General features: G+C 46.0%; 1 long non-coding RNA gene across 1 annotated transcript in view; it reads right to left on the bottom strand.

Annotated features, from left to right (window-relative positions):
• Nucleotides 1-25,411, bottom strand: part of LOC135400927 (uncharacterized) — a 66,154-nt gene that overhangs the window by 23,674 nt on the left and 17,069 nt on the right. Inside the window, exon 2 of the long non-coding RNA XR_010424683.1 lies at nt 5,888-6,123. This is a non-coding gene — a long non-coding RNA (uncharacterized LOC135400927). The remainder of the gene's footprint in view (nt 1-5,887; nt 6,124-25,411) is intronic.

Below are 25,411 nucleotides of genomic sequence, written 5' to 3'. Positions count from 1 at the left end.
GCGCTCTCAGACAAAGATGAACACTGGATGTCGTAAAGCCCCCACGACCGACCACTCCAAGTGCAAACATAACGACGAAACAAACTTTCCATTGCCAGACGCAGTCTTCAAACACAAGCTCATAACCAAAAAACTCTTGTGTCAACAGACATCCTCGCCTTTCAATTTCAGAACGCGCGTCAGTTTCATCATAGCTTTCTCTTTCACCTTACGCAGGCCGAGTGCAAGACTTGCGTTGAAAGCTGCACGAACGTCACTGGCGGTGGCGGCCCGCAGAAGAGTACCGGCATCGTTATGTAGCGTCTGTGGAGCGAAAGCAGTTCCGAAACACGGGAACACCCCTGTGTTTCTAATTCTGGAGTGGCCTGACCGTGTTCGCAATAGAAACCTCGTATGGGCTCTCTCTTTTCCATGCCCGGGCGCAGATCACACGCAGATTGTAACTGGAGTGCGACTTCGAGACACTTCACTGTTGGTCGGAGCGCTGCTGTTCGATAATTTAGCATATTGGGTGCCCTAGTGTATATGGTATGGTGAAATCACTCCGAGCTAGTGATTTTACGTTGGCAACCTTTGTTTCGTTTTTGTTCTTTATCCCCCCCCAAATGAGCGCGTCCGAGACACCATAAGAGCTGCAGTCACAGACACCACCGAGCTGTACTCCTCCGCCAGCAGGAATGTAGTCTGCAGGTTGAGAGTGGGGCATACAAAAAGATGGCGGACGCCATAGAGACAAGGAAGCAGGCAGGTACATGTGTTTTGCTTTAAAAGCATCCAAACGTGCTCCAGGTACGTCGTCTACGACGCGTGATTTAGCAACATGATGAGTGTACAACAATTTCAAGCATGCGGGCGTACTACGTTGTGAAGCGGAGCCGTCATACACCCGCGTAAGTCAATCACAGAAGTCTTTAGATTTATGGGCGGAGTTGACCTGTATAGGTTATAACTTGTCCTAAAGGCTTGCAATGGGAAGTACGCTGAAGTAATTTAAAGAGGAATCAAGTCATGACACACCAACTGGAAGGGGAATGATAAACCCGACTTGGCACTCGCCCACTCAAGGTCTTCGTTGTACTGGGGAAGTTATTTACAACTAGTATATCCTGCCCTCTACCCTCGCCCTCTTGGGGCCTCTTTTGTTTCTTGCAAACCCACGTGCAATCTGTGCCTGCAAACGTGGGCGTAGGCACAACCGTCCACACGACGAAGCGTCCTCATGTTTATGCATCTGCTCAGATCTTCCACTTCCGGCACACGACTTAAGGCACACGTCTCGCCAGAACGTGAACGCCAGACCTATCGAATAAGGTTAAGGTATGAATGGTTAGGAGTTGCCTCTCACAGCTCTTCTGCCTTGTAGTTGATCCGCAAACGGTCGCAGTATAGACTGCACTGCAGGATGGACATGGCGATGTCGGCCCAGGATGCGCTATCCCCCCGCGCAACATGCCGCCACACCGCCATAAGGTGGACACCGTAATAGCTTATGATGTGCCAACAGTGCGCAGTTTTTCTGTTGCACGATCATAGTTCCACGCGCGTACTTGACTGACTGACTTGCGGCTGAGTACCGCTCTGCTTAAATGCTATGAAAGTTTATGGAAAAGAAAGAGATGGCCTGCATTATGAAGCATATGTTTACAAGAGCTTTGTCTGCGTCTGTTATACACTAGTGATAGGAGATTTACAACAGCGGAGGACATATTCGCGTAGAAAATTGCAGACCAAAGCTGGTACTGCGCAGTGACGGTGCTTGTCGTCTGGTTATGGAGCGACCTGCCTGTCAATAGATGGATGTACGCTGCCGTGGGCTGTCACGACATCAAAGCACGCCTCACGGCAAATCGAGTTGCTGATGTGGACGGTGGCCTCGGGGACGTGCTTCGGACAACCAACAGGAACAAACAGTGTTAGTAGACTGTTGATAACGTGGCCTTCGAAGTACCGTACCTCTCCGCACACAACCGCTCCAGTTAGAAAAGGTCCCCGGGCCCAGAGTGCCTGTCTAACACCTGACAGGTGTTATAACATATAGCTCAAAAAATGTGTCATGCTCATAGAATCGGAAACAATGCGATTAATCCGCGGACTCGACGATACGCCTCTGCGTCACCACCGACCCGTGACGCCAATAAAAGCCATGGAAGCCGCGGTTCCGCCAACTGATGTAATAGTTCCCGCGCTCGGATGCGGGCCACTTTTGCAAATAACCACCCGCGGCAAACATTAGCAATGATGTCCGGAACCTTTCTTAGTGCTCTCATAATGGAGAATGGCGGTAATGGAACAGCCGCCGAGTTTCTGCAATTAAGAATTACCAGCACAACCGGTTTCCAGCCCACTGCCTGGTGGTGCAGATCAAGGAAGTGGAGTCCAGTGACCACGGTGGCTGAAACTCAATAGGACCTGTCCGAACCTGAGCTCGCTTCGTAACCGGTTTCGGGGAATATAACGGGACGCTCGCCGATCTTCCGGTCGTATACAGGGCACGCGTGTTCATTTCATCTCTCAGTCATGACTCATTGGCTCCTGATTTTTTTAATCATTCTTTTATGCACGATGAAGATTCGGTCGATCGGTTCTGCGCGTGTCTGCTGGGAGGAGGAACCATAATCCTAAGTCAACAAGTCACTTCCTATCCTATCCTATCTGTCCTAAGTCACTTGTGCGCACCACACGGACGGGATTAACTTGAGAACATCATTTGCAAGCTTTCGTTGGAATGCCGTCGATTTTCAGGAAGATTTCAAACACCCCATGTCACCATCCCTCATTATATAATTGTTGTTGTCGTTCCTGCTGTTGCTTTTGAAGGAGGATTTCGATGTTGCACCAAAAGGATTGTTCGACCGGTGAAAAACACAGCGGAAATCACCTGTTGCAAAGAGTTTTGTGTGGGAATGTTACGTGTTCTTGTCGCACCGATTCGCGGAATGATAAAGGGCGGTAGAGTGGTTACGTAACGAAGTGAACGGGGACTGCATTCACTGAACCAATCAATTCAGATCCAGACAATTACCAACATTCCAATGAAAAAAGAAACAAACAAAAACAAGAACAAGAGGAAAATCCAGAGACCCGATGATGGGAGATTGAACCAAAATCCTCAGGTTCGGGAGGCACCGATATTTCGAACTGCCTCTAAGGTACCAACAATTACAGCGAACAAAAACCAAGAAGGCCACGGAGTTCAAAACAAACCCGTTGTATATAGCTGCGTAGGAACAACCTGACGTTGAGCCTTTCATCCAACCATGTAGGGCGCTTCCTATACCTGTCGTGACGCGCCTACACAGCCTTCAGCTGCAGACAATGAGCGTGACGCAATGACACTCGAAAGCCCGGACGTGAGAACCACTTCCCCAAGTGACAGTTTGTCACATACAGGAAAATGGCCATCGTTAACCTCAAAAGCGGTGCAACACCTATCCCGCTTTGTCATAATGGCAGAAAGTATTCCATGCACGTGGAATATGTTGCATACCTCTTCTAGGTGTGTAGCCATAATTACCTCAGTTTTCTTCGGAAGAACTCGGGCTATGTAGATAACTTTAAAAACATGCAACACTGGAGCGTGCGAAATAACAAAGAACAGGGACAAAACGAACTGGGCAAAGAAACTCACAAACCAGCATTGATATATATATATATATATATTGATTGATATTATATTGGTAAAATATCATTTATTGATATTACACTTATATAAACATTAGGCATACGAAGACGAAAAGGATAGACAGCTCTACGCAACTAAAGTTTACGGCTTTGTGCGCGCAAAAGAAATGAAACACTATGCACCGTAATTTCGTGTAAATATCATTTCCCGTACTTTTTTTTTTTCTGTCTGATCTAGAGGTGGTGGTACAGTGAAAATCACCAAAGTTTAAGAACGGACTATTGCAGGAGATATACAGGGTGTCCACGCTAACTATAGACATTTCTTTTAAATAGGGATATCATTTTTTTAATTTTGAAGTTTTTCAGAGTCCGAAGCGATATGACTGTGTATTCTACGCCAAAAGCCGCACATTACAATGGCACCTGCAACCTACTAAGCCGATGCACTAATTCAAAAGTGATTTGTCTATTTTTAAATCCGTCTATAGTTTGCGTGGACACCCTGTACATATAAAAAAAACGACATTAAACTATTTGTTTCGACATCACGGTTCTTTTGATGCCTTCCCTTTGTAGCTCCATAGTACCGTGTGCCCCGTAGAGAATTATTTGCATTATGGCATGTTTAGACAATTTCTGTGTAAGTAGCTGCAAATTGCTGGTTAGTCAAACATTCAAGTATTTATTTATGATGCGCCAATGAACGACATTCATTAAATGTGTCCAGAGTAACAGTCGCCCTGGATAAACATCTGCATACTTGCCGGTGGGTTATGTTGGAAGAGAAGCACCAAAGCCGCCTTTGTTAGTGGTCTTCAAAATTGCGAATCAATATAAGAGTTCTGTCCGTTACATCGACTAGGAAAATGCAATTCCGCGATTAATTGTGTTTCCATTTTACAGATGACGGCTGTTTTTGCATTTTGTGAGGCTCGAACTCACTTCGGTTTCCCACGTAGTCACGTTAGGTGCAGATCATGTGGTACATAACTTCTCAAGTGGAGCAGGTAGCACCCATAGTGTGGAATATATCATTAGGTAGGATCACCTCGCATAGTATAGCTACATAATAGTTGCGCAACAAAAGAGATGAGAGCGGGCAACAAGAAATTACTAACGTCTCCATTTTTTTCTTCTAAAAATCAAATCAAATCACTATAGAAATGCAACAAAAAAACAAAAACACTGAAATGTAAACACCATCAGAATGAGTGCCCGCTACGGCATGGCGCTTCGTGCTTAGGTAGTGAAGTATAGAATAATAAAAAATTGTACGAAAAAAAATAATATAAAAGTATATATATCGTATGTGACAGGAACTCTGATGATACACTATTGATCGCTTGCTTCCCGAGTTGCTCTCAATCAAATCTATACTTGGTGTTAACGTTTCACGCAGGGACAAGTTTTCTACTTGAACTGCGCCCCAGTGGTTCCATATCAATCATCTTGGATAGTCGCCAAAAAGAGGTTTGACTGTTCAAGCTCTTCAAATATCGGGTTTATTTCTCTTTTCTGCGTTTCACTCGCGCCTGGTTTCATCATAGAACTGATGTCTTTCCCATGGTGTACGTGACTCATAGTTAAGAAATTTCATGTAACGTTTTGGCATTGCGGAGCCCAGCGTGTCCGAGAGCACAGAGCAAGAAAGCCTCGAAAGCAACCTTCGAGGCCTATAAAGCTCCCCCACCAATAGACATCTCCCTGTTTGTAAACAAATGACGTCATAGTGTTCGACAGCGCCACCAATTTGGTAGAGTTGAACTACGCTCGAAGCTAGAGGCGAACAAGGTCGCGCCCGAACGTCTTGAGGGGATTACGATGGTCCCTGAAAGGGACGCGACCTTCGGTCCTACTTTTCTTCCAATAGGAGGCAGCGAACAAGTGGCCATTCGTGGAAGCCAGCCCTCCCCTTCCGATTTGTTTCGGTTTCAGTCTGTCTACCAAAGTCATGATGACGTTTCTCGGGTAGAGGTCTATTTCGTTCCAAAGCTTTCAAACACGCTCGATCGCCAAGCAGCGCCCGTCAACGTCGTCCGCGAGTGGTTCCTCAGGTGTTCTCCAGAACTGTCAACTAGTGGTGCAACTTACCTGTCAAAGTCATTAACGCAAGTCAGAAAACTCACTCTAAACCAACTTTTTTAAAGTGACGCCTCATTAACTATCCAGAGCTCTTCTGGGCTCGGAAGTGCCCCAACAACGTACCGGCATCTGTACCATACAGCCCTATCGTCAGATTGAGGTACGCCGAAATGTCGCTCACCTGTATGTCTACAGAGCAACCGGAGAATCTGCGATGGGCTCCGTTGTCTCAGCACGGCTGGACGCCCTCAAATGGCAGAGCCGCGCAGCCGCCACATACAGCGTTCCTTCTTGAAGCCGTCGTGTTCCTCTACAGCAGTTGTCACAACGTGAAACCCGTCGTAATCCGTCAGCACACACTCCGCTCGACGCTTCTGTGCACAAACTGTTCCAACAGCCGGTCCGAGAAGCCGTCACCTAGACACCACAAGAAGCACCAATGAGCTTCTCATTCATCCGGTGGTGCACACACACACACACGTAACACCCCTTTCTACCCCTTTCATCGTACGATATAACCACCAAATAACAACAAAAAACTATATCACACCGAAAGAAGCAAAAACTCGCAACCGGAAAACACGAATCGTTCACAACACGGTGTACGGACAGCCGGGTCTAGCATGAGTGGCATTCTTAGAGCCGATGAAGGGCCGCTCACAGGAAGCGTTTCCCTCTTTTCGACTGAGCGGCAGAGGGATGGGATAGAATACTACGGTACTAAACCGTACGATTTCCTCCTCCCCCTGAGAGAAAAAAACAGGAATCGGGAAAGGCCCTCCAGGTATGGATCGTGGTACACAAGAGACGTATGTCGGTCCACGCGCCCGGGCCTTTGTTAGGGTTTACTCTCGGTTGAGAGGAAGCAAGAATCTCTCACCAGGTGGCATGACTCGAGGAAAGGTTCCGTCATTCATGCGCCTTAGATTACCCATTACGTCGGATAGGGGAGGGGAAGAGATAGATAAACAGATGGGTTGAATGTACGAAAAAAAAAGAGAGAGAGATGAAAAAGCTGCATGGTGAGGGCTTTTTTTGAATGACGCGGTATAACGGTTTCTGGCTGAGCTCACCGCGATGCCATTTTGCCTTCCACTTGGAGACCGGTACTCTAGGGCAACACCACGCTTGTAGGGGGATAAGAAAAGCCAGTTCTGTAAATATAGCGTTGAATAGGGGACCTTGAGTGAAGTGGCGATGCGACGAAGAAGTGGTTTATGTAGTACCCTGTATATAGATCACTCTATCTAGCGACACAAAGCTCATATAATGGTTCGTACAATGTGCGTTTTGTCAGTGTTCCTACAGAGTTTATAGCCCCATGAACAAAGGGATAGACAGTGTGCACAAACGTTGTTCAAGTGTAAGTCACAAAACAGATGTTTCAAATGTATCGATAGTCGCACGTGTAACTTTTTGACAGACGCAAAACTGTGCCAGTTTGTCTAGTTGAAGCTCTTGAACAGTAGTAGCTTACCCAATCTTGCGAATCTTGCCAATCTTTAGGCACTAACGCTTTACGGACAGAACTGGTCTGTCACGCAATTTCTACGCGCGGTTCAACAACACGCGCCGTGGCGTCTTTTATCTAACGAGCGCCGAACAGGTTAGCTTTCAACGCGCATCGAGCTCCAAACGTACACTCAACTCCTGCGAGCACGGCTGCACAACAAACTATTCACCAATGCGCCCAAACCGGCAGGCTTTTCTATGGTGACGCACTCAGGATTCCATTCTGCATTTCGGGCATGCTCAAAATAGCAAAAATCCCAGAGACATACTCGAAAAGCTCCCAGCATTTGTGGACTCAGCGGCCACCTGGCGTTTTTTTGGTGGAGGAGGAATTTGAGGAGAGGCAGACACCACCTCAATGCAATGGGTGTCCCCCCTCAACTTCCCCCGGATGGCGGTTGTGCCCGTGACCCAAGTCGATTTCCGGCGCGCGCATGATTTTCGGAGAAAGCGCGCTATTTGACCTCCCTTCTGCCGTTCCCCAGGGTGACACGCCTTTTCGCTTTTGGATTGGCCTTCTATCCAGAGGAAGCCTTTGTTGGAATACACGGCAAGGTCACCGGCGACGTGTGTTGTGTGTGCTCCAAGAAAGAAGTGCTGTGAACTTCTTCGGAGGAGGCAGCTTAGTACTTTGTGCTGCTTCCTGTTCTGGTTTGCCTGAAGAAGAGCACATAGCGAAGTCTTTTCCGACATGACGTAAAACCCTTTGCTTATGGTCGCCCCTCTTCAATGTCTTATTTTGGAATCGGTGTTACTTTCTACGTACAAAGCACACAAAATCTCACAGCGTAGCCATATTCAAATCCACCGCTGCTGCCTCGCTGAACGAGGCAACGTTGCAAGTCATTAATATATAATTGAATCACGGCCTTCGTTCTTAAACGTCCTCGTGCGCAATGACCAAAGCCGATGGAAGCACAATCGTAGTACAAGTGTTGCCGCTGTCCTGGAGTTATGGCAGCTAGCCGATATGCGGTGCCTGTGTCGTTTTTCTCCCACTTTTCACAAACCAGCAAGTGGTGCACGCATACTCCATGGCAATCTTGACTTTTCTCTTTTCTTTTTTTTTTTTTTTTTTCAGTACTGCGTACATTCGTGACACACTTGCGATTCGTGGGCGCCAAATGGGGCACCCTTGTTGCACCCGTTCCCAAGACATAGCACATCTTTACGTCCTGCAGACGAGGCTCACTGCATACAGGCGTCCTTCATGCGCGTAGTGACGTACAGCTTTTATCATAAAGTGACACATTGTCTGCTGGCTTCGAATACCGTCGTCTTAGCTTTGAAGATACAGAAATGCGAGCTTTATATTGCTTAGCGCTTCTTGAAAGCAGATATGTTGTTCATTTACGAGTGCTTCCGAGAGCAGCATTCAATGACACCGCGCTGACATGTTGGCCGTCGTAATGTTAAAGACGTTCATGTCATAAGAAACGTACATGTTACAGACAGCCGCAAGCAGCTTCTAAACCATTTCTTCTTCTCCCTTTATTTAGTGTACGATAAGAATGTTGCAGAACAAGAAGAATGGTGGTGGTAGTGTACGTTATTGCCAAGGTGCTTGCCTGCCAATATGGCGGCATATGTTGCTCGAGGGGATTGTTGGTTCCGGGCCGACTTCACAGGGAAGTGTGCGACATCTGTCCTACAGCGTCCGAGAAAGACACAGGGAAGACACCCAGATAGCACAGTCGATGTCCGGGTTCGAACCCTGGCAAACTCCCAGTCTCAGCGCGTGAGATGGCTATATCGTAACCGCACAGCAACGCGAATTGGTCGCGAAAATAACGCACGTGCCGCGTTTTCAATTGCGATAAATAGAAAAGCATGCAGTTCACTCGTCACGGCCATTCTGCTGACGTCATTGGCGTAGCGAAAGAGGTCGAGCTTTGCAAAGAATGGGGACGGCTAGAATGATGAGAAAAGTTCCGTTTTAACAGTACTTAGTAATAGTTTACAATGGTATTCGTATTAAACAGTGTGGTTAGACATTTTTAGCGTCATAAGTAGGTCGCAGCCTCAGCCCGCAGGCACTTCGCGTCTCGCCCTCAGCTTCCTTGCACAGTTCGCTAAATCTTTTCTCTGCCTTTCTGGACAACGTCTCCCCTGCAAGATGAACCACAAAAAGTTCTGACAAGATGTTGTAAACTGCTTTAGTGGCTTCCAGGTTTACTTGTTCCACTCGAGACCACGTCCGTGATGAAATGTATTGTTGATGAACTTCACGTAAGGACATTCAGCATTCATTACGCGGTACTCCGTATTCATTATCCGAAACGGGCGCGGGGCTGTGTGTCCTTGTTCCCGGGCTGCCAGGAAAAGACACTACACCATTTCTGTTGCCAACCAGTTGTTCCCTTTTAGCGCAGTTAAGTTTACAGACACCACGATGCTTGACATCCACTACATGCTGTCCGCCAAGAATGAATTTGTAAGATTCCCAAGAATCTCGATTCAAGATTATCCTCACTGCTGCCGCCTGATCTCTTGGACTTCCACTTCCACGCGCACGCATCATTCAAACCGCCGACGGAAGCAAAAAAAGAAGATGAAAGAAAAAAAAATAGAGAGAGAGAGAGAGACAGGAGCATCCGTTTCATTCAAGTCAAGGAAACGGCGTGGAAAACAGATCGAGCTCCTCTCCTGGCAAACGTTGCAGCCCAGGGTTACGGTACAAGACAACATCAAAAAAAGCGCAAGCGCCAGTTGCAACCCAACGGCAACTTCTGCAAGACGTCCTATTTTTGTGTGAAGTAACACGACGCTCCCCAACGTCGTTGACGTCGTCAGCGTCGTCCGTTGCCAGGAAGGTGCGCCCAAGGTGTGCTCCAAGAACCGTCGCTTGACCCAGGAGTTAAATATACATGTGCGCCAAGGCAAAGCAAGACAGTTGAAGGGCCTCCGTGCAACCCCGTCTAGTTCGCGGGCAATTTACAGCTGCTTTAATTCGCTGGAACCAGCTACTTTTTCCACAGCGGGGGGGAGGGGGGGGGGGGGGGGCTTCCACGAGTTGCGGTTGTCAACACTGGATGTTTTCGTCTCGAGGAACGGTCTTACGATCTTTACGGAGAAATACACGCAAGAGTGCAGGGAAATGTAGAAATTTCACTTTGTCAAATAATACACTGAACCCCACCTCCCTGTCGAAATAAATCACGATTTATTTGTTGTTGTTGTTGTTGTCGAAATAAGGCCTCGAAATTCTACCCCAATTTTGGTATCTAGAATGAATCAAAGGCGACTCACGCCCAAAGGTATATCAGCGACCATATCCTGCCAAGATTTATTTTCACCTGTTCTTGCGCTCCCTACGAGTATGTGTCTTCCCAAGCAACACAACATGCTGGCCCAATATTGGTCCAATCTTGGACCAATATTGGGCCGACATGTTGTGCTGCTTGGGTTTGGTGAGTACTAGAGATGGGACGAATCCAAAATTTTTCGAATCCGAATCCGAGCAAGGTTCTACGAATCCACGAATCTTACGAATCTCGAATCTTTCGAATCCTTTCTTTAAAAAGAGTTTAGTTACTTTTAAACTTGTAATGTAACTGTTCCTACCTGAACTCTTTCAGTCCAGAGCAATGTAAACAAACAAACAAACAAACAAGAAAACACTTGTCGGCCAATTATAGGCTCTCGGCGGACTCCAGAGGCGCCATGATTTGAAAAAGAAAAAGAAGAAGAAGGAGGAGAGGCAAACAAATAAACGTGGTTGGTGGATTCGAAAGATTCGATTCGCCGTTTTGGGCACTGCGATTCGGATTCGGGATCAACTCAACTGGGATTAACTCAACTCGTGAAAATTCCGAGACTACCTTTTACTTAATAATGCTTTGCGTACGTATTATTACACGGTTATTTACTATCTTCATTTTTAAATGCAAAATATCACTCACATTAGGACTTTACATGACATTCGTGGGGGCGTAGTACAGCATCGCCAAAATAAATTTTATGAACACGAATAACGCGTAATCGTAAACATACCACACAACATAAATCAAGAAACCGTGCTCTGTCTATATGTATGCCTCGGATCACATCGAACCTGTGCACAAAAACGATCACTCCTCACGAGAACCATATCGTATTCCTGCGGTCGTTATTCTGCATTATTAGCATCCGCGCGTCCATCACTGTTTCTCATACTGGAGTGGATATGGGACGCAAAAAAAAAAAAAGACAGGAAAAAGAAATACAATAACACACGCGCGCGAAATACATAGAGCGGGAAAGAGACGACGGAGAAAGCATGCTATAGTACACAGTGGGCAACACGTACGCGGTCGCGTACATGATGCTGAGCATGAGATATCAATACCAACTTCTAATCTCGTATCGAATTTTCGGTCGATTTCCTTCTATAGTCACTTTAGCCATTTGAATGCCTCCTTAAAAGACTGACGAACAGAGCTAATTTCGTATTCTGTCGCATTCGGGAGGCAACCGTATCGACTAGCTTTCCTAGTGCACACAAACGTCTTCCGTTGAGTAATGACAGTGCGAGCTCACACGGAATTATGAACTGTTCTGGGCTGAAAGCCATTACTGGAGAGACATGTTTCGAAGGAGGGGTGCATTCATATGTAGGGTTTGCGATTCGTTGCATGTATATGGATGTTTCCGAATCGCATAAGCGAGGTCGTGCGGAGCCCAGCTGGGTTGTGTGCGAGAACATAAGTGTGATGCCAGTCGACTTGTTTGCCACGTCATTGTTGCTACGTCCTTCCGGCTGAATAACCATTGGATGCTTGCTACTTCTTTGGTTTACGACACCTCCGGTTGCGGAAGAGAAATCTGGCCTCGCCAGTTCCGAACAAATTCGGCACGAAACTCCGGTCGCCGAAAAATGTTCAGGGCCCAATTTCGGTTCGGAAAGAATTCTGCCAGTTTTCGTGTCATGCCGTTCACGCTCAAGAAGCGCGCGCACCAAGCGAGCTCTCCTTAGATGTACATCCCGTGAGCTGTGACGTCACTGAACAAGTGACCAATGACTTTACCACCCATACGAGAGCGATCGCAAAGGGAGCTGGAATGGCAATCGAGAGAGCAAGCGGAGAGGAAAGACAAGAGCGAGAACATCTACGTCGTGACTCTGCAATGCCTGAGCTTGGTGTGAGACGCAAGACCTCGCTAACTTCAAAGTCAGTCCTGATGATGATGATGGCGATGGGGATGACAGGAACAAGAAAATTCTGATCGTATCGGTTTGCTTGATTCGTTTGATTTGGAAAAAGAAGAAAAACATGTTTGCATTGGTGCTTTGTTTTGAGTGTTGGAATATAAAAGCACAAGGAGCTTGCGTACAGTTTGTCATCAACAACGATTGATTGATTGATTGATTGATTGATTACGAAAAAGAACGACTTTGCTATAGTGATGCTGTAGCGGATTTATTGCATTGATCTAGAAGAAGGGAAGACAAAACAAGTTGAAATCAAGGCCAAACGTACTACGTCATTCATTCATAACAGATGCCATAGTACGTTCTGCAGACTCCTAAGAAATAAAAAATATATATATATGGGAGAGAGGACGGAGAGGGTATTGAATCCACGCAAAAGTGACGGTGCGAAGGCCCTGATTTCCACAGACAAAGTAAGGTGCAAAAAAAAAAAAAAAAAGACGAACGCGTAAAATTCCGTGGGAATCGTGAATGAAACGGGCCGAGTAACTGAGCGACAAAGAAGTCGACTTCCGCCATACGGGGCAAACAGGATGCACAGGTTGATGGGCCACACCGCAAGGTGGTCCCTTTCTGGAGACGAGTCGGCCTTCAGGTGTGGCCGCCGTGTAGAGTATTGCTTTCTTCAAAGGGCAGCACAATTTAAAAGAAATAATTTCCCGAGTTATTTCCCCAATCTTCGAAGTCTTCCCTCACCACGTCGTGAAGTCCCCAAGAGCAAAAAAAGGTGTACTGTGCTGCCTCTCCTCCCATGCAGCATTCACGGTGAGGTTCAATGCAGATCCCCACGTATAGTGTCACGTAAGGAATTGGGGGAGCACCGTTCTCTTTTTTTTTTCTTCTTCTTTACTTCTACGGATCGTTTGCACGGAATTGTTGCTTGTGTTCAGTGCACTTCTGGGACTCAGTGCCTCGCGTGATCAAATCCCGTGTGATCCCTCGTGGGTACGTATACACACATACAAAAAATAATACGCAACTTTGATTCCAATACATAAGCATTGAACCGATTTCCGGTTGCTCGCAGCCCTAGCCCCGCCTCGAACCGAAGACGAACTTCCGGTTTTAGTGGTTCTTTTCAATCCTGTCTCGAAGGAACGGATTTTTTATACATATATTTCCTGCCCGACGCCGGTTTCCTTCCGAGATAATTTGCTTGTACCTTGTTTTTTTATTATACGTTTGATTTTTTTTTTTTTGCTCTTGGCGTTACGACTATTATTGCTCAGGCGAACAGGAAACAAAAGGGGTTTCCGGTGTTCTGGGTTGTGTAACCAGCCCCCTGATGAAGAACGCGTAAAAGGGGTATAGGTTTGTTTACGTGGGAACACAGTATTGGAGGCAGACGACGACGACGGAGGAGAGAGACGATGATTGGTTATGTAAGATGGGCTCAGGTGTAGTGATTGGTTGAGGCTAAGTGGTTGTGGGAAACGCCAACAAACGTATCCTTAACGCAACCGGAAGCGAGGACTGCGTGAGAAGTGTGTGAGACATTACGGATCAGCAGATGGCTCTCTCGCGTGGTAAACGCGGTGGAAAAAGACAGTTGCGCGCTATTAGCACCGGATATGAAAAACTGCGAGAGCCGAGGTGTATATTGACGAAGATTTTGTCATATGTAGCGTCGTAGTGGGTGGCAAAACTTAATGGCAAGAAACACGTGGAGCATGCAAACAGGGGAAAATATTATACCGTTCACATAACAACACACCGAACTGAATTGAACTGGAAAAAGAAAAACACGGACCTGTAGGTCATTTTCCATCAATACGGATGCACGCGCACCCCGCAAAAATATGTCTTCCCACGCCTTCTTACAGACACCAAAACAATGTGGAAACCAGTCTCTTAGAGCGCAGCAAAGGCCTATGAGAAACCCTCTGTTTATAACGAGGTGTAACATGCTCGGACAGTATACAAGGACGTACATTTCGATTTTTCTTTCTTAAAGAGTAACTGTACAGTAACCAAATTACTTTTAACGTGGTAACTGCAGCTATAACTGGTTACATTTCGAAAATGGTAACTATATGGCTCGGTTACTATTTTTATAGGCTAATTGCAACTTCGTTGTTTTATTGTTTTTTTAGTACTTATAGTTACCCATGACTGGTTAAAAACGGCATTATGATTCGTTATACCGTCGTCCACGCATTTCCGGCGATGCTCCATTGTGGCGGTGCTCAAACAATTTGCTTAACTTGAACATTCAAGACATCCGTCATCCCTTTCACTGGAAAGCAGCATCCATGTCATTATACTTAGCCCCTCGGCTCTGTTCATATTAGACGTGAATCGTCCATTAAAGACTTGGGCCTTCATCTTGACAGTTCTTTAACTTTTCACACGCATGTAACTCAGCTGTGCACCTCTGCGATGCGTAAACTCGGCATCATCTCGCGGATCACCAAACACTTTCAGGATCCATCTGGTTTCTTTCGCCTATTCTTCTCCACCGTACTCCCTCTTCTTGAATTTGCATCAGTGGCCTGGAACTGCCTCAATATCACTCAGTCCGCTGAAATAGAAAACGTTCAGCGACGCTTCATCTCCGTTTTTCATCTTCGTCATCTTGGCTGCAGCACTTACTATAACTACGATCATATTCTGAACAAACTCTCCATCCCCACATTATCTCATCAGAGAACGATTCGTGACTATCATTTCTTATATAGGCTCATACATTCTGTCATCGACTGCCCCGAAGTACTATCGTGCACCAACTTCCGAGTGCCCTCACGTTCTCTGAGGTCTCATCTTATTTTCTATCCTCACTCTTTTGCAAAGCTTCATCCAATCAATCGTTTACAACTAATCTTTAACTCCGCGTTACAACACCATGACATTGACATTTTCTTACTAGTATTAGTGCCACTGTTTCTATTTAACTTCGTTTGTTTCATTGTTAACCTTGTTGGCTTTTTGTATATTTGATTGTCTTTGTTCAACCTTTTGTGGTGCACCAATCAGTAGACCCTAGTGGTTGTTTTGGGTAAAGTTAAAAGTTATTATTATTATTGTGACCGCAGTAACAACAGTAACGCATGCAATAATGATTTCTGCGCTCCCATCACGCTACTATTTTAACGGCTTCTAAACTACATTTCCAGTTTATGGCATGTGGTTGCGTCGTTACTTCAACGGGCACGAACGTAAATTTTCGAAAGAGTACGCCGTTCAAATATACCTCATAAAGCTAACAATTCGCGTGCAAGATACGAATGACAAAGCACAGGTGGCCCAACCGCGGGGCACGCACTCGTGAACAGCGCTTGGCCTTCGATGCGAGCACCTGTGTACATTAATAAACGCAACGCCGGGTCAAGTAATAAAAGCAAACCAACCAACAAACAGAGAACGCATCATAGCCGAACACTTGCCGGGCATAAGCTGCGAGACTATATAAGCTCTATACAGTGTCAGACATACAAGCGCGCCAGGCACGTAGACCTGATTGCAAAACCGGAAAGCGACCACATTTTGACGGGCAAAGTCACGGACACGAAAACGAACCCACCTGTGTACACCGCGTCGTCTCTGTCACGTGTGAGGTCACGTGATGGCAGTTCGGTGAACGGCACTTCCGCCACGCGGCGAAAACTCGCGAAAGTGCCAATTACGGTTGTCAGACCGGCGGTCGACACAACGAACGATGTCTATTAGTAAAGGGAGAAGCGTGTATCCAATTAACCTTAGAGTTTCACTCGTGGAAAAGTCAGTTAATGTGTTTTAAAGGCATACGCGCGTGAAAAATCGAGTGCGCGGCCGAGAGAGAGAGAGAGAGAAAATGGTGGTTCCGTAGGTATTTCTGTTGAATGGGTTGAGTTGAGTTTTGTAAATTGCATTGCGTTAGCAATGACAGCTGTTGTACCTGTAACAGGTAGCAGACCTGTGCCTACGCCAGACCGGCAATATCAGAGAGGCGTGCGTTCAAGTCCCGCCCCCTGCACGCGCTGACTTATCGCTGACTGTAAGTCTTTCACATCATTAGTTGGGCGTTGGTGGGGCTTACATTGTGTTTGTCTTAATTGTTCTTTCAACCTCTGCAATTTACGATATTGTACCTGAATAGTCGAGCCAAATCAGATCGCATTCTTGGACAATTAAAGCGAATGCGAGTCCTCACTTAGCTTTTATCTCAGAATATATTTAATGCACAAAATGCCGCTATGGATTACAAAATGAGCACAATTAAGCAATAGGACCACAACATACTCATAAGCAATACGTTTCTAAAGTTCTTTTTCAACTGCGCAGAGAAATGACCTCTGAATTTCTAGTCTTCTTAACGATCAAACTAATAAAAAATTTAAAAAATTAGAAGCTCCTCTGCGAGACTTTACGTAGAACCGCGAGAACCGATTACGTAGTACTACAGCAGTCACGAATCATTTTCGGAAACGTTGCGAAACAGGACTAAGCGTTTATTGCAAGTCATGGCGCTACCAGTGTGTCGGTGCCTGTTACCAGCAACCGGTCAAACAGTGGCAAAATAGTTTCACTACATTGTAGCTGGCGGCGGGTAACTTGACATATTCTCCTATTGATGTAGCTCTACTTTTGAGAGAGAGAGAGAGAGCCAGCCGAACAGCTGCATCACGCCAGAAAAGGGTTGAAGACAAAGCAGCAAAAGGTGGGCAAACGCTACAAATTGTTTGGTTCACACACATGTAGCAAACATGAAGGATACATAATTCCCATATACGTTGGTGGATTTGGTGCATGTGACTTATTCGTTCGATTTCAAGACGCGCAGTATGTCACGAAAATACAGGGTGTTTTTATTTTTATCATCTAAAGATTGTTAAAGATTCATAAAAAAAGCTATGAGAACAGCTTAGATGTCATTTTTGCAGTTGAGTTATACGGCCAATTCATTAATTAACTCTTTCTGTCACCGGCTGTGCTGTCTGATGTTTTCCCTGAGTTTTCCGAAGACTTTCCAGACGAATGTCGGCACAGCTCCTCCTGAAGTCGGCCCATGACGCATACTAACCCCCCTGTCCCTCACTCCTTCCTGCTGTCCTCCCTCCATCTGTCCACGTCTGTACGCCGCTCATAGCAATAGTTGCTTCGTGGCGCTAACACGGAACTTAAAAAAAAATAATTAACTCTTTAATTAGGATATTGTTGACAAAACGCGAGAAAGCAGAATGGGAGGCTATCCTCGTTGAAAGTCATTCAGTCTTTTCAAATTCCAGAAAAGAACGTGTGCCGTGAAATATCCATAGTTGAATTTCGCTGTGCAAATGAGCCGAAGCCGAAAAAGCGCCCCTCAGGAACGCATCACCTTCGAGGCTTATCTGGGCCGGAAAGCGGTTTACCTAGCCAGCAGATCTGCACCTACTCCAACGATCTCCATCGCTCCAAATCACGTGACCATCTGACGTGTCATGAGCGCTGTGCCCCCCCCCCCCCCCCCCCCCCCCCCCGCTGTCCCGGTCGCCTCGGTTCCTGTTTCGGCACATATTTGCATATCAAAATTCAAGGATGATATTTTAACTCACAGGTTTGGTTCAGGAGTTTTATTGAACGTGGAATGGCTTTCAACGAGGATAGTCTCTCATTCTGCTATCTCGCTTTTGGCCGAAATATCCTAATTAAAGATTCATTATTGAATTGTAGGTAATTAGTCGTCTTGTAGTTGCATACTTTCTTCGAGAGGATGTCAGCCTGGCCGTTTAACTCAACTGCAAAAACAACATCCATGCTGTTCCCATAGCATATTTATAAAAAAATATGTAAAGGAGAAAAACAAACTCCCTGTATATTAAACAAAAGAAGAAGAAGGAGACACGAAAAGGCAATAAGTGGAACTACATCTGCGATCAACCTACAGCGTAAGCAGTTGTTGGTAAAAAAATACGCACAAACAAATAAACACACTAAGTGTTTTTTTAGTTCGTTACAGGTTTCCTTAAAAGTTATGAGAGCCGCACAGACACCGTTTTTGCATGTAGGTTACACGGCCATGCGGACATTCCCTGGGAGAGAGTATTAACTACTAGATGACTAATTACCTAAACTACATTAATTAACTCTTTAATTATGGGCTTTCGGGCAAAAGTGAGATAGCAGAATGGGAGCAGCAGAATTCGTCGGGCAACGAATTTAATTTCTCTCTTCCTTTTTTTTTTCTTTACACTTAAATAAAATCGAATCAAGAATAGAAGGACGAACAAAACAACACTTAAGCTTCACGACGCCCAGTTACATGTTTCTACGAAATTCTGATCAGGCTATAGCTATAAAGTATTTTCGAAATTCATCATGAACACAACGTCTTCCTCGAAATCGCATCGTTTCACGCAGAACATCTTGCCAAATCCAAAGACCTCGTATAACATTCATCTCCTGTCTAGACATGCGCTCGCCTAGGAAATGGCATTTCTCTCTTCGACGCGCATCTGGTATTTAAGCCCTCCGTTCGAAGTCACCACCTTTTATTACAGCTGAACGCTAAAATGATTCTTATCGTATTACGAATATATTCTCCGCTCGCCGCCTGCTGCGTTTGACGTCCTCTCGAAATATGAGAAAGGACGCCTTCTGGAAATCTATCTACTACCAAGTCCTTTCGAACAATCAATCCAGCTACATCATGCAAAACACATATTATGACGTACTAACGTAAGAAATAAATGAATTAAGAAGTGCCAAACGCAACAATGAACGACAAAAAGGAATGTCCTCTGTCACTTCGGGGATTTTCGTGAAGAAAAGAACTCCAAAAGAACTCCGACGGAAAAGAACTCAAAGGTGGAAGGCATGACACCAACTGTATTTTCTGTTAAGAGGGCACGAAAGTGAAAAAAAGTATCTTCGCGGAATCAAAGCGTTACCTTGCCCACGAGCGACATTCCTTAGAATACTGCGGGGGAAGAAGCGAAAAACGTCATAGCTTTCTGTTGTGACGTGAACGCGAGCGCTCAACCAACACCACCTATAGATATAGAAAGCCTGCTCACTCGTCGACGTGACGTAACAACTAAGAGTCAGCCAATCAGGATCGTGTTTTCAGTGGCCGTAGCCAGTCACGAACGTGCTTTCAGCAGTCGTAACCATGGAGACGAACCGCCGTCGTCTGCGAGTAGTTGTTGAACGTCCCCGCGTGCTAAAAGGGGAAGACTTTAAAATAAAGGGCAAAACAGTCCCACATCTTTCTCAAAAGCGTGTTGCACATTTTATCTACAGATTTAAGTCTGCAGGTTCAAAGTTAGGTGCAATCATTTGTGAGTTCTTGAATTTGTAGAACGGGGAATCGTAGTAGCAGTAGCAGACGAATTCTGACTTTATATGTCCACGTACAGGGAGAAGTGGCAATAAGCAGGCCTTCTGTATCTATGGGTGGCGTTGGCTCAACGTCGTGCCTTCACGTACACTGTCAAGACCCCCTAATTATAGAAAGCCTGCTTACTCGCCGACGTGACGTAACTACTAAGAGTCAGCCAATTAGGCTCGTGTTTTCGACAACCGTAGCCAATCACGAACTAACTTTCAGCTTGCGTAACCATGAAGACGAGCCACCAACGGCCGCATGGGCAGCCACTGTAGTCTGCGAGTAGTGAACCTTCCCGGCGTGCTAAATGGAAAACCATAGCGCTGGTGAAAGGGCTCGCCATTGTCGACCTCACAGAGGTGGGGAACGTCACGACTGACGCCCTGGGGGAATGTGCGTCCTGGGCCGACTTCTAAGGGAACTGTGCCGACATATGTATGAAAGCGTCTAAAGAAAACCCAGGAAACACCCCAGACAGCACAGCCGGTACCGGGATTCGAACCCGGGTACCTCCCAGTTTCGCCGTGACATGGCCAGCACGCTAACCACTGAGCCACGGGAGATTTTTCTTCCACTACAAGAGGAGTGTCCAATCATGATCCAATCATCGCGGGAAATCGTCTGCGGAGACCAATGGGAGGCCGCACCGCATTGTCACGCCTCTTGAGAAGGACAGAAGAGGGAAAGAGCAAGTTGCACTTTCCTTCGCGCATAAGTCCGGAACGACGCAATGGATGAATCGCGTTGCTTTTGCATTGCTGTCAAGATAACGGCACCTTCCATTCCGCGACGAGAAATATTTGCGCTTTAGTGCTCATTTAAGTGAAATGGGAAACATGCGGCTTGTATGGTCACGGCACACCCAACCGTACTTTACGACGAAACCGAAGTGTAGGTTACACCAAACAATAACGCCGAAGAAAGGCAACGATAAAAACGAACGGGATATAGACAGGCGGACGCAAAAGAAACGCAGATGAGTTCATAAAGTTCCCAACCACGTTCGTTTTTAAAAATGTTCTACTTTTTTTCACAACCGACACCCCTTCGTCGGGACGCGCTACCGCAAGACCCCGTGATGAAAAGCTTCGGAAAGCGTCCCCCTGGCGCTCCCCCCTCCCCCCTCTCTCTCCCTCTTTTGTTGTTCACCTGTGCAATGGCAATATGGCGGCATCACTGGCGGGTGACACGAGCGTCAATGGAACAATGGTCTGTCTCCCCGTCAATGCGGAGAATGCATGTTCTCACGCGGGATGGATCCCATAATGGCCCGCTTTCCAAGTCTCGCGTGCCCACATGAATCGCTCGCCCCCACCAGAAGGAGTTGCCTCTGTTGCGCAAAATAAGGGCACGGAGCTCACGAATGGTTTCCTTGCGTTTCAATTTCTTCCTCGCTCTTTCTTTTTTTGTTCGGCGGTGCCGCAGGAAATAGCGCGAACAGCACATACGCAAGATATCGCAAGGCGAGGTGTACGGATCGTCAAGATGCCGTATGCGGTACACGCTCAAGAATCGGTCGCTTATCAGTCTTTATCTTTTATTCGTCGTTTTCCGGCCATCACGTTGTTGTGCATTGCTCAGGAGCAGGATATGTACGACGGAAACGTCCCATCCACGGAAACCGCGGAAAAAGTGAATGCGGCTCAGCGAGGTTCCTGTTCGAACCCAACGGGTGTAACGTGAGCTGTGCTGTGCGCATATCGCATCCGCACCGACCGATTCTGATGCGCGGAATGAATCCGTATACGGTCACCGCACCGCAATTGAGAGGATTCATAATTCAGCGCTGTAAATTATGAAGGAAACACGTGTTAAAACAGGACAAACCACAAGAATTAACGAATCCAGCGTTACCCCCAGTGTAATCGCGTGGTTGTGACTAGAGTCACTAAATAAGCTACGCTTATTTAGTAGCTTATTTAGTGACTCTAGTTGTGACGAGAGACAGCTTGCATTTTTTCGGAAAATGAACAAAAGCTGACAGAAAGCCACGATCCCAAAAGGGGCCGAAGAAAGTTGAGAAAATTCTTCGGTGTCGTCGTCAGTAACATTGAGGGACACGGATACAAAACGACGAGGAAGATACAAAACAACCAGCCACGAATCGGTCTTGTGCTCGTGGAACTGAAGGACATGTAACCTCTTTATTTCGAAAGAACAACGTTGAGGAGTAGCGCGAGTACTGAAGTACTGCCGAGGGTACACTGAGGGCGACAGTCAGGAATTTCCCCAACGTTCGTGCTGGCGGGCCCTGGACATTCCCTGGAAACGGGCTCTTGCACATTTCCAAATTTGACTCGAGAAACTCAAAGTTAACTCCAAGCAGTGCCATCGTCAGAACTTTGATACGTCGTGTAAGTTTAACATCAAAGATGAACGAGTGACCGCGGAGGATGACGTATAAGCAACATCCAAGTCGACGGAGCAGTTCGATAATCGGCGAGCAGCTGCACGTGTCATGCCCCAGCTGAGCACAACCCGTCCGTCTTCAGAACGAACAGCTGGTGGGGCAATTATGTCTGTACCCGTCGTCACCTTTCGAGTAGCTCATGTCTGAGTGTATGAAGACATACAGGTTGCAGACTCTGCCAACACGTCTGCTCTCCAGCAAGACGAATAGCATGCCTCGGGATTCTCTTGGTGGCCTTTTGCATTTCCCAGAAAAAATTTTGTTTCTTTCTTCTTTTTTCCGAGAGAGAGAGAGAGAGTATCACTTTTTCGCAGCCACTCATACTCTATGATTTACTATGGTTTCCTCACTGCGGCACTTGAGGAGTCCCAGTGAAGTACACATACTTTAAAGGGATAGTCTACAGCCGTCGACTGGTTTTTTTAGAGTAGAGTTATATGCCGTATCTCAAATTTCATGCGACAGGGCGTCGTAAATGGATGAGGTAAAAAAAAAAAAGGGTGTGTTCGCATCCGGTTTCGGAACGATATAAGAGATATTAGAAAAGAAACCTAATCAGCAAGTGTTATCTCGAACCGGTTGCTTGATTGCTTGGCAGAAAAGAACCGGAAACTGTGACGTCACCACAGTGAAAGCGCGTAGACTACAAAACTACATCTTGAATAATTGGCGGCGAGCTTAACAGAAGTATTTTTGAATGACAACTATAGTGAGCATCCCAAGATAACACGTAACAACATTTTCTTTCAGCTTTCGTTTGTTTCCAGATTATCGCAAAAATGTAGAGCAGTCCTCCTCTTTCTGCCATTAGTAGGAGAAAATCATTACGAAAAAATCAAGACAATGACTGTGCGCATTCTTTTTTTTATTCCATGTTAGTGCCGCGAAGCAACTGTGGCTATGAGCAGCGTACAGGCGTGGACAGATGGAGAGACGACAGCAGGAAGTAGACACGTGAAAGGTGACTGTGTGGTGATAATGTAAGCAGCTTGTTGAACCTAACCGCTAGTAGTCACTAGTCGCTAGTAAACACTGGTCACTGGTTTCTTCAAACGAAATCCCGCGACGATTGGCCAAATCGTGTGAAGAGACCAGTGACAGGACGCTCCGCAATGACGCAGTTCTCAAGAAAGAGAGAGGAAGAGAGGGAAAACGAAACGGTTTTGCCCGCGCATAAATCACACGACGCAACAGATGAGTCGCGTTCCTTTTTGTACAGGTTAACGAGAGGGGGGGAGGGGATATGTTTATTACATGAAAAAATAGGAGGGAAAGGAGAGGGGAGATGGAACATGTAAAGGTAAAATGCGCGGAGAGGTTGGTTGCAGTTATGAGGACCTGCTATACTCCGCATTCATTTGTTGCCTCATGCAATAGCCATTGAAACACGTGTGTCACTGGGACACTGGTGACGTCACCGACAAAGTCAACACAGTCAAAGACGAGAAACCGTTCCCGTGTCTGTTGAAAATCGTGGTTTCCATGGCAAAACGTTGAGATGCTGGATGGCCCCATAGGGCTCCAGAAGAACTTGCAAATTCAACGGGCCAGTGGTGAATCCCGCGTACACGTAACTAAACGTAATGCAGATGCCACCTTGCGGTAAACCGAAAGCTACCTTTCAGATCACCAGTACCTCTCAGGTCATCACGAATTATTCAATGACTACGTACGGTGCCTTATTGAAAGTTAAGCACTTTTGCTCTGGGCAGTCCGTCATGCACCGTTTTAACTCTCAGGGTTCTTATAATATGTGCTACATCAACAAATGCAACAGAGGAGGTCAGGGGTTATGATCCCTACACATCCCTTCCACACAAAGACACACACATCACATCCCTTCCACACAAAGAAACACACATCATAAGCCCATTCTATTCGGCGGTTTGATCGGGATTAACGCTGATGTTGTTTCTGTTTCCAATAACACCCACAAAGACCTTTAATTAACCCCTCCCACGCTCTCAAAACAAGAAAAAAGAAAAAGAAAAAAATATGCCTGGCGGTTTGAACTCAGTCACAACCCGAAGGCACAATGCAGCACAATGACGTTGCACTCACCGCGAATAGTAACCTCATCTGCATTATCATCTCTCCACGACGTACTTTTTATTTTGCACAATTTAACTTGCCACTTCCCCCTTCGAAGCAGCAGCCTGAAGCTCCCGATTTATTTTGAGATTTTTTTTTATTTACTTATCAGCTTATCAACTTATTTTGAGATTAGAGTTTTATCGCCTGTACGTTACATGTGGATATCATATGCAACATTTCATCCAGTAGAGCGTCGTGAAGTTTTATCTTAAAAATTTTTTTAAGATAAAAAAGAAAACGGCACGTACACATCCAGTTTAGGATTCACGGTGACGTAATCGAGGGCTAGTTACGACCGAGATAACTGTGATTCAGGACACTTTTTAGATATGGGAAAACATAACCAGCAAGATTTCCCTGGAAGCTTTGGCTTTATTGCATTGCAGGGCAGAAACCGGAAGTCATTAAGAATAACGTCAGGGCAGCAAAAGCGCTGACTGGTAAATCCAATTGTAACATTATAAATAATCGTCAGCGACTTTGACAGAAATATTTTGCACTGTGACTCTGCTGAGCGTAAGCACGTGACAAAGTTTGTCTAGCTTTTCATTTGTGTATACACTTCAAGGCTGCAAGTTCCAAGCAACGTAGAATAGCCTGCTGCACTTAGGTCAAAGTAACACCTAATACTCTATTCTACTACCATTACTCTTCACCTGACTCACTCTGCGTTGTAACTGCCTGCGCGAAGAAGAAGGGAAGAGCTCCAGGAAAGCCACCTATATCTCGAACAGAGACTATTGCAGTCCTAAACCAACCCAACCCAACCCAACCCAACCCAACCTTTAGTACAGTCTTTCTGTTCGAAATACCGGCGATTCTTGTACTGAGGCTCACCGGTTCGCTGGATCTTCTACCATTCTTTGTACAAGAAGGAGCCGCATTTCAAATGCGGTTATGAAATGTAAGTTCTGTAACAAGGTGCCGTCACGAACCAAGAGTTGCTATTCTCAAGTAAGCTAACGTATTAAACATTCCATTAAACACAAAAACAAAAGCACTGAAGACCTGGGTAATCAGGTACCTGAGAAAGAGCAGTCTCGTGCACGAAAGCTTATACCATAATAAATCTACGATTGTCTTCAGTACTTTTGGTTTTGTGGTCCCAAAATACGGTCTTGACTGCCCTTCTACGTCGCTGTGCAGCCTCGTGCACGAAACCTCGTACCGTAATAAATCTGCGCCCCTCTTCTGTACTTTCGTTTTTGTGTTCTCA

The sequence above is a fragment of the Ornithodoros turicata genome, chromosome 7 (genome assembly GCF_037126465.1).
Source record: "Ornithodoros turicata isolate Travis chromosome 7, ASM3712646v1, whole genome shotgun sequence".
Lineage (NCBI taxonomy): Eukaryota > Metazoa > Arthropoda > Arachnida > Ixodida > Argasidae > Ornithodoros > Ornithodoros turicata.
This window is presented reverse-complemented; position numbering and strand designations above follow the sequence as displayed.